We start from the raw sequence: 10018 nt of genomic DNA, 5'->3' as shown, positions 1-10018 counted from the left end.
CTGACCAGTCTCACGCTACATCATGACAGTCAGTTTTCGGCTTTCTCTACTGAGGTGCTCGCCCGGCCGAACTGGGGCACAATCGCAGTAGTTCTCCTGGTGCTACCTTAGCCGATAGAGTGGAACGTAAGGTAGCCGAACTCAGGAGCCGGGCAACCCAACATTTGACCAAAGACATGATTCGGAGCCGATGCATATAATGCCAAAACTCGCGACGCCGAACACTCCCTAAGGTATTCGGTCTTTATGAGTGCGGGCGAAACAACACTCTTTATTAAAAAAGCCCCTAGTGTCCAGGTACGTGCAAAAATTCTGACGTGGCCACATGCAAAGACGCCAGCCTCCTCCTTGGTTATATCAGAAAAAACCAGGGGATGTGTAGCAACAAGAGACAGTAAAAAAGGTTTACGCAGGGTCTTAATCTAAAAAGAATCCTTTAGGACGGGTCCCTAATGCACGTCTGTGCCTGTGTCTCCGTTGTGCCGTATCCTGGACGGGCGCCGCACGACGTTCATCTGTAAAAAGAGAGGAACTGAGTTGAAAACGGGTCGAGCCGAAAAAGTTTAAAATAAACAAGGTGTAAAGTAAAATATATAAAATTGAGCTTTATTGTCTCTTATGGAGCCCCAAGTGCGGGGGGTATATGGCCACTAAGCCTGCATCAATGATGATTTTGTACCGAACTCATCTATCCGCGTTCGTGGTCTTTAATGACCTATTTCGAAGTTTTCTGGCCGGTGAGGCCATTTTGCTGTGGGGCTGTCAAAGTGGCCGCACAGTCCTCCGCTTGGGGAGGCGCACTTTAGTGCTTCCCTTTCAAAGAGATGATGCCTCGTGGACCGGGCATCTTAAGCGTAAGAGATGCATAATGCGGTTTTGCGTTAAAGCGAGCGAAAGCTTCACGTCCCAGTAGTGCTTGATAGCGACTTGAGAACGGGATGATATGGAAGGTCAGCTTTTCGCGGTGGAAGTTATCGGCAGAGCCGAATATGACTTCGAGTCGGAGAAAACCCATACAACGGGTGTCCGGACCAGGTATTACCCCTTGAAAGGAGGTTTTGCTGCAGCGGATTCTTGCTGGGTTTATCCCCATGTGCTGGATTGTATCCTGATATATCAGGTTTAGTCCACTGCCGCCGTCCATAAGGACATTTGAAAACTGGAGTCCGGCAATTATTGGATCGAGTATCAAGGCAGTCTAGCCTGCATTCTTGATATTTCTAGAATAATCTAGCTGATCGAAGATGATCGGTTTTGACAACCAGTGGCCAGACCCTTTGGGGATGGGCCATGTGGCGCGTACCTTTACAGGCGACGCACGTTTTGTTATGTGAAGTAAGTTCACTATTTTTACTTCTTGTGGGAAGTTCTTTTGTTTCCTGGTGCTCTGCTTTTGGGGTTTGTCCTCGTCTTCGCTTGGTGTGTCGAGCCCCTTGTGTTTGGCATTGAGTCTGCCGGATTGTTTGAAAACCCAAAAGTCTCTGTGGGTATGGTTAGCAGGCTTCCCGGGAGTACTGTGTATCTGACATATCATGTCCAAGATTTTATTTAGGTTGGATGGATCGTCCCTGTTATCCTGGGGGGGCGATTTTACCTGATTTTGTCGTGAGCCTTTGAATCCGGCATTGACTGCCGTGCTCTTCGGACTTTTGTCCTTAGTTTGGCGACGGTCCTTGTTGCGTCAGGTTTTCCATTTCCATCCCTAGTTTCGGATGTACTTGGGTTGCTGGGGCTGCACCTTGCCAACCAGCTGTCCTCCCCTGCACAAAAGCGGGTCATGAGATATGTTAGTGCGGCCATTGTTCTTGGCTTTTCTGGGCCGAGGTGTCTGGCGAGCCATTCGTCTCGGACATTATGCCTGAAAGCTGCTATGGCTTCGGCGTCCGGACAGTCGACTATCTGATTCTTTTTAGTGAGGAATCTATTCCAGAACTGCCGAGCTGATTCTCCGGGTTGTTGAGTTATGTGACTAAGATCGTCTGCATCCGGAGGGCGGACATACGTCCCTTGAAAATTTTCTCGGAAAGCATCCTCAAGCTCTTCCCAGCTTCCAATTGTGTTTTCATGAAGGCTTTTGAGCCAATGCCGGGCTGGCCTTTAAGCTTAAGGGGTAAATATTTTATGGCGTGGAGATCATCTCCTCTAGCCATGTGTATGTGGAGGATATAATCCTCGATCCAGACTCCAGGGTCTGTTGTTCCGTCATATGCCTCTATGTTTACGGGTTTGAATCCCTCTGGAAATTCATGGTCCAGGACCTCATCGGTGAAACATAGAGGGTGTGCGGTGCCCCTGTATTTGGGTGTGCCGGATTCTGAGGATGGCTTCATAGCATTGCTTATGAGAGCTTGCTTTCTTGGCCCATAAATGGACCTGACTGGGCCATGATGTGAATCCTTAAGTGGGTCACATGCCGATTTAAGTGCGGCGCCGCTTGCCGCTTTATGGGGTCGTCTATCCGACCATGTGGCTTTCTCATTTTTTGAATACGAGGGCTCTAGGGCCTCTTCGTTGAATTCAGGCAGTAGCTTTCTTTTCGGATAGCTTTTAGTGGCGACTGTCGCCGTGTTTATCTGTGGTATTGATTACTTTGCTCCATCTAATCTGGAGTGCATCTTCCGCTGTTTTTAGCTTCTTCTTCTGCTTTTTCAGGCTGCGTGCAGTTGCAATGAGTCTCTCGTGGAGATTCTTCTGCTCCATGGGTTTATCCGGCGTGAGATCGTCCGGAATGCCGTTTTCACCATAGGAGGGATGTTCGGTTTCTCCATCCGCGTTGCCATGTTCGGACGGTTGCTCTAAGGCCTGCTTGTCCTTCTCTATGGCTGGGCTTTTATCGAGGCGGGGCTTGTGTCGGCGTTTACGCCGACGCTTTGATTGCTTTTCGGGGGGTCTATCTCCCGTTCCGTCCCCTTTTTCCTCGTTGTCACTTACTTTAGGGGTATCCACCATGTACACGTCGTGAGATAAGGTTGTTGTCCAATGCCCTATGGGCGTTGGTTCGTCGGTATCTCCTGCATCATCATCCATGCTGTAGATGTCTCTGGAGTCGAAGTTGAGCATGTCATTTAAATTGTCGACAGTGGCTACCAAGTGGGTTGTGGGTGGGCTTTGAATTTCTTCGTCGTCCGTATCCCATCCTTGCTGACCGTAATCCGGCCAGGGCTCTCCTAATAAAGAGAGAGACTTAAAAGAATTAAGGATGACGCTGAAAGGCGAGTGCTGAAAGATGTCTGCGGCGGTGAATTCCATTATCGATGCCCGATCAGATTCGATTGGCAGGGGCACGGGGGGTTCGAAGTCCGGGGAGGAGTCCGGATCCTCGGAGTCATGGGTCGTGCAGAGTGCGGGGCTAGTGTTCGGCATGATCGCCTTTAAGATCGCAGCCCCGAGGTGGCGTCCAACCGCTCGTCCTCGATTGGCGCAATAGGCTCCGATTTAGAGGTCGGAACCGAAGCGTGAGCGGCCTCCAGGACACTGTTTAGAGGCAGAGCTAGATCATGCCCCTCGAGATAGTACGGCGCGCTTGGCCGTGGCTCGAACCCGTCGAAGATCAAGTCTCTGCGGATGTCAGCCGTGTAGTTTAAGCTTCCAAACCTAACTTGATGGCCAGGGGAGTAGCTTTCGATCTGCTCCAAGTGGCCAAGAGAATTAGACCATAGAGCGAAGCCGCCGAAGACGAAGATCTGTCCGGGGAGAAAAGTCTCACCCTGGACCACATCATTGTCGATGATCAAAGGAGCCATCGGACCTAACGGCGACGACACATAGGAACTCTCAATGAAAGCACCAATGTCGGTGTCAAAACCGGCGGATCTCGGGTAGGGGGTCCCGAACTGTGCGTCTAGGCCGGATGGTAACAGGAGGCAGGGAACACGATGTTTTACCCAGGTTCGGGCCCTCTCGATGGAGGTAAAACCCTACATCCTGCTTGATTAATATTGATGATATGGGTAGTACAAGAGTAGATCTACCACGAGATCGAGGAGGCTAAACCCTAGAAGCTAGCCTATGGTATGATTGTTGTATGATGATGTTTTTCTACGGACTAAAACCCTCTGGTTTATATAGACACCGGATAGGGTTAGGGTTACATAGAGTCGGTTACAATGGTAGGAGATCTTGAATATCCGCATCGCCAAGCTTTCCTTCCACGCCAAGGAAAGTCCCATCCGGACACGGGACGTAGTCTTCAATCTTGTATCTTCATAGTCCTGGAGTCCGGCTGAAGGTATAGTCCGGCTACCCGAACACCCCCTAATCCAGGACTCCCTCAGGAACCTACAACGCCACTTTACCTGAAGAAGAGCACTGGATGATTCAAGTTCAAGTTCCAGGAACGACGTTCATGCCAGTCACTGAGCCCATAGAGTTTTCTTTTGATGCACCAACTTGGAGTCTAGGAAAGAGCATGGCAGCTCACATCGCCATGGGACGCATTGCAGAAGTCTAACGCAAGGATCTCAAGGATATTATCTACCACATTTGTGGGCGCCGAGATGAACACTGGGAGATGATCAGTACCAGGAAGGATAGATCAATTGCAGCTTTTATCCAAGAGTTAAACCAGCACATTCGACGACAAGAGAATCAGATGTGCGCCAACATGATAGATCTGAATAAGGCTAAGACTAGAATCAAGGAACTGGAGGAAGAACTCAAGGCTACACGTGAAGATTATGAAGAGGAAATTGAAGTATTGGTGGAGAAGAATGACGACCTGATCAAGAAGATTGGAATATTTATGGGAGGCCCTACACTAGTAGATGAAGACGAAGAACCCCAAGAGATTAGCCCGGAAGACTACATCATCATCGACGGCACCGACTCAGAACAAGATAGTAACGATGATGACTATGTTTATGAAGCTGGAGCAAATATTATGGAGTCAACAACCATAGAATATTTCTAGTAGACCACCTCATCAGTAGTAGTAGTCCACCATGTAAATATATTAGGCCGAGCACTTTTGCGATAGTTAGATCGATTGTATGCCTTTGTTTGATTGATTGAAGTGAATTGTTTGTTTTTGCACATGTGCATATGGGTAGTGTTTTCTCTTTAGACCCCCTCTATTCTTACATCTCATCTTTTCTAAACCCTCAGATGCCTCCGAGACGTGACCCCGGTTTTGCTTTCCCACCGGAGCTCACCCAGTTGATCCAGCAGCAGAACACATTGATGTAGTTGCTAGTCCAGAATCAGAATGAGGGGAACAACAACAACAACCCACCACCATCACCACCTGTTGACCACTTAGCCCGTTTTCTTAGGCTGAACCCGCCGGTGTTTTCCAGTAGCACCGAGCCGATAGTAGCAGATGATTGGCTCCGCAAGACAGCTAGGGAGTTGACCACAACAGGATGCATAGATGCGGAGAAGGTGAAGTTTGCCGCACATCAACTAGAAGGACCCACAACATCATGGTGGGAGAATTTCACAGCCACTTTCCCTATAGACTCTGTCACATGGGACCAGTTTCAGCAAGCTTTCCGTACTGCCCATGTTTCAGCAAGAGCTATGGCCATGAAGAAGCGTGAGTTTCGCAACTTGCGCCAAGGAGGACGGACAGTTGGCCAGTATGTGGAGGAATTTAGTAAGTTAGCACGTTATGCCCCAGATGACATCGCTACGGATGCAGCTAAGGAGGAGAAGTTTCTGGAAGGACTGAATGATGAGTTGAGCATGCAGTTGATGGTAGCCACCTTCAACAACTACCAGGAGTTGGTAGATCGTGCTCTTATGATTGAAGGGAAGCAACAGCAAATTGAGAATCGCAAGAGGAAGTATGGACAAGGAAAGTACCATTCAGGAGCTCAGCAGAAGCCATGTTTTACCCCTAGACCGAGAGGACATTTTCAGCATACCCATGGAGTAGGTAGTACGCACAATCACAATGGCACCAAGAATCACTACAAGAAATATGTCAACTTGTGACCACCACTGTTGGTCACTGAATGGTCACAAATTTCCATTTGTGACCTTTTTGTGACCAAAAACATAAGGTCAAAAGCTGGCCGTCGTAAACTGACTATAGCGACCTTTCTTCTGGTATGGTCGCAAACGTTTATGACCAAAATATGTCCACTGTGGCGTTTTGGTCACTAGCAACCTCCGTAGGCCACGTAGGCATCCAGCGTGGCAAGCTGATGTGGCACAAGATTCAGCCCGGTCCAATTCGGTTTTCTACATGGGCCTAGCCCAATAATTCGGCCTTTTTAATGTATTTTTTTGTTGTTAATTTTCGGTAGCTACATGGGCTTGGGCCATTAGTTCAGCCTTGTTTTTCTAAGATGCAGCCTTTTACAGTCTACTGATTTTTTATTTTCGTCCTTTTTTGCCACTGGTCCCACCAATCAGATTGGTCCCACTTGTCATGCTTATCACAAAATTGATCCCACACATCAAGAATTTCAAAATATGTCAAACAACCATTATAACTTGGACCCCCTTGTCAGGTTTCCATTTGACGGGTATTCAAATCACATACACAATCATTATTTCAAACAATCCAAATACCAAATGAAATTTGTCCAAAATAACACGGCATTAGTCTATTACAAACATTATAGTATACTACAGCCCAGATAAGCCTACTACTGCCTACATTTATAGCACATAATATGCTAGTCTTTGTTGATATGCTTCACAACTTCGAACTTGGATTCGCACTTCACCTGTGCAAAAAACAAGAATGAACATATAAGAATAAGAATGTGCACAGAACATCAAACAGTAGCCAACGGGGGATACAATAACTTATAAGCAAGAATTGACAGCAAATGAGATGTACATAAATAGTATGACTAACACTAACCAGTATGCGTTCATGTAGCGACTAAAATGTTCTCACTAGCTAGGATTTTTTTAGTATACAATATACTCACATGTGCAACTCTCTAAATTGATCATAGAAATGAAAGTTGTAGGTGTGCTGTAGGCCAGATCATCATATTTGAGCATTAATATTTCTGTATTACTACACAACAACTACAACACTAGGAGTACACAACAACTAGTACCAGAACTAGAAGAAATAACCAAATTGAGTGTACACCAATATCATCAGGAACATGAGTATAGCAAGCATCTTGCTTTACTGGGATACAGTGACACAACAGAGTTACTAGGATACAGTAACACAGCAGCAATAAGATAACATATTATGTGCTACAGGCTGATATTTCCAAAGTGGCACGTTTGATATGCTAAGGATTTGTCGATCTAATCCAGGTTTTGTTTTACAAATTAGTTTTGCTGTAAATTCATCTAGTGTTCAAGTTATAAACAGTTTCTTTTTACTTGCCATCTTTGTTTCTTCTCCGTGACATTTAGTAGCACACAGGAGTATATCTTGCTATGTCTATGCATTGCAAGAGCCAAACCAATACTAAATATTATTGCAAACCTAACATACTTGAACATCTTGGTCAGGGCAAGAACAGACCTGATGAGCTCTGAAGTTGAACGAATGGTGAACGAGCCCGTGGAGAGGCAAAGCACCTACATTTGACACAAACTGCTAAGGATAAATGCAAACGAAACACACTATTGATATTGTACAGAAATGGGTAGTAGGATTCAGAAACTGTGAATGTGATACAGTAGCCTCAAGCAGAGCAAGTGTACAACAAGTTGATAAAAGAATGCTCAGTCTTGCCGTGGACTCACAATCCACATCCAACAGCCCACCATCTCGTATATACATCCAAACCATAAAAAGAGCGATCAAACAACAATGTAGTGCAAAGGAATTAAGTAAACTATTGGATATTAAGTAGTATACTCATGTGGTGAATTTTATGGAATACTTAATCTATACTCTGCATCTACCAAAAACAAATCTCCATGAACAGGTTCTGATGCCAAACAATCCAAAGGCATCTAACTGAAAAAGGCAAAAAATGGTGCTTCTGCTGAAGTGAATTGAAACCCAAAGCACCCCCAAACCGTAGCAGACTAAACTAGCTAGCTCTAGGAGAACTAAAACGCTAGCTGCAAGCAAGGAATGGAGGAATGGATGGTCACCGTTACTGAAGTTGATGCTTCAGGAGCCCGCCGGCGTGGTGGTTCAGGTGGTCGAGGAAGAAGAGGAGCATTACTGCATAATCATCATGAAACATAGCTGGACACTTCACCTGTGTTTAGAACCAAGCAAATGGTAGTATAAGCACACGATGCACAAGTATATTAAACGGAGCAGAAAAATGCGCGTGCTGTGTTTAATCCTTCGACATGAACAGTTCAGCTTCAGTTGGGTTTTACTTCAGTATGTCATCTGAAGAAAAGGGGACATGTTTTTCTTCCATTATTTCGTTCACTAGATTAGTGTTCACCATTGATTTGTAAATCTAGTTCATGAACAGTAGAAGTGTTGAAAATATTCAGTTTCGTCAGGCTTCGATCTTGACACTAGTCATTTGCAGTGGATATATGTTTTTTCTTAGATGGTGTTGCTACTGCATATTCATTCATAACAGAAACTCAAGATCCAAAAGGGAGGGATGCTCCAGTTCTAGTCTCACGGTCTAACCATACACATACATACAAATTGCTTTAACCAACACATTCATATATATCAGTACAATTGCAAGTAGCAGGACTGGATGATGAAGAAACAAAACATATAGTACATGTTGAGATTTGACGAGTATGAAAACCCTACCTTTGCTTGACGACTGGCTTGGTCATGGTGTTGATGGAGCGTGCCATGAAGTGGGTGGGGGTCCTCCTGCGATGAACAGATCCATCAGAGAATCCAATCGAAGGAAAAGGAAGGGGAAAGGAGAGCAAATCGAGAGAGAGGGGCGGACCTTATCCCTATCCCGGCAGCGCAGGTTGTGGGCAAGGAGCTGAGCCATGAAGTGTGCCATGAAGACCTTCCAGTGGTCCTTCTCCTCCTCCACCAATACCCCTATGGGTATGCTGAGTTCTTCTGCATCAGCAGCACGAACTTGACGAACACAGGAACCATGTCTGCAAACTCGAATTGAATCGAATCAGAGAGAGAGGGAGAGGCATGGGGAGGAGAAAAGGGGAGAGATAGGGGACCTTGTGGATGAGATCCATGGATCTGGCCACGGCTGCTTGATTTGGACCGGATGCGGCAGCGGCTCTGGGTGGGGATGCGGGTGCGACGTGGATGAGGAGGGGCGGCGGCGTGCGTCAGAGGTATGGGTGTGGGGGGTTGTTGATGGGGATTGCGTGGCGTGTGACCATGGGATTCAGAGGCGGCGGTGATCTGGCGTTGGCAGCCGATGGAGTTGACAGCGGTGATCTGGCCTCGCCGTCGCTGGAAGTGGTGGATCCTAGGGGTGGCGGCCAAAACCCTAGCTAGACACAAGGGGTTGGTGGAAGGCGGGAGCGACGATTCTGGCGGGAGGCGAGGGAGGAGTGGAGGGGAGGGAAGGGGAGGGTGTAGAACGGTGGCGGGGGGGAGGGGTGGGTGGCGGAGGCGAGGGGAGAGGTGGGTGGCGGAAGGAAGGGGAGGACGGGGCAGCGGCGGAGGGATCTGGATTGGGAAGAGGAGTGGGGGCGGCGAGGGATCTGGATCGGCTAGGGTTCACGCGCGTGTGAGAGAGAGAGGCTGCACTGGGTTGGATTGGATCGACGGATGGATTGATGTATGGATGGACGGATGGACGGATGTTTGCCACGTCATCGATCCATGTCACAACGGATTCCACCAATCAAAATTCAGCCTATGTTTCTCTTATAGTTTTTATCCTCTTATTTAGGGCAAACATTCAACATATTAACCACTTATAGTTTCCTTTCAAAAAAACACTTATAGTTTGTTAAAATGAAATAATATTGTGCACATGTGTGTGTCTTGTGATGACAAACAATGTTGATCTGGGGAGTACACATTTTCATTGCACAAAAGAGCCGTTTTCTGTTTTTCGAGTGCCCGAAATGGTTTTTTGTGAAGGACCTACCATACATCTATTGCAAAATTGGACCAAATCATTTTTCTAAAATCATTTTCCATTTTCTTTGGATGAAAAAACCATTTTCCATT

This window comes from Triticum aestivum, chromosome 3A (genome assembly GCF_018294505.1).
Source record: "Triticum aestivum cultivar Chinese Spring chromosome 3A, IWGSC CS RefSeq v2.1, whole genome shotgun sequence".
Lineage (NCBI taxonomy): Eukaryota > Viridiplantae > Streptophyta > Magnoliopsida > Poales > Poaceae > Triticum > Triticum aestivum.
This window is presented reverse-complemented; position numbering follows the sequence as displayed.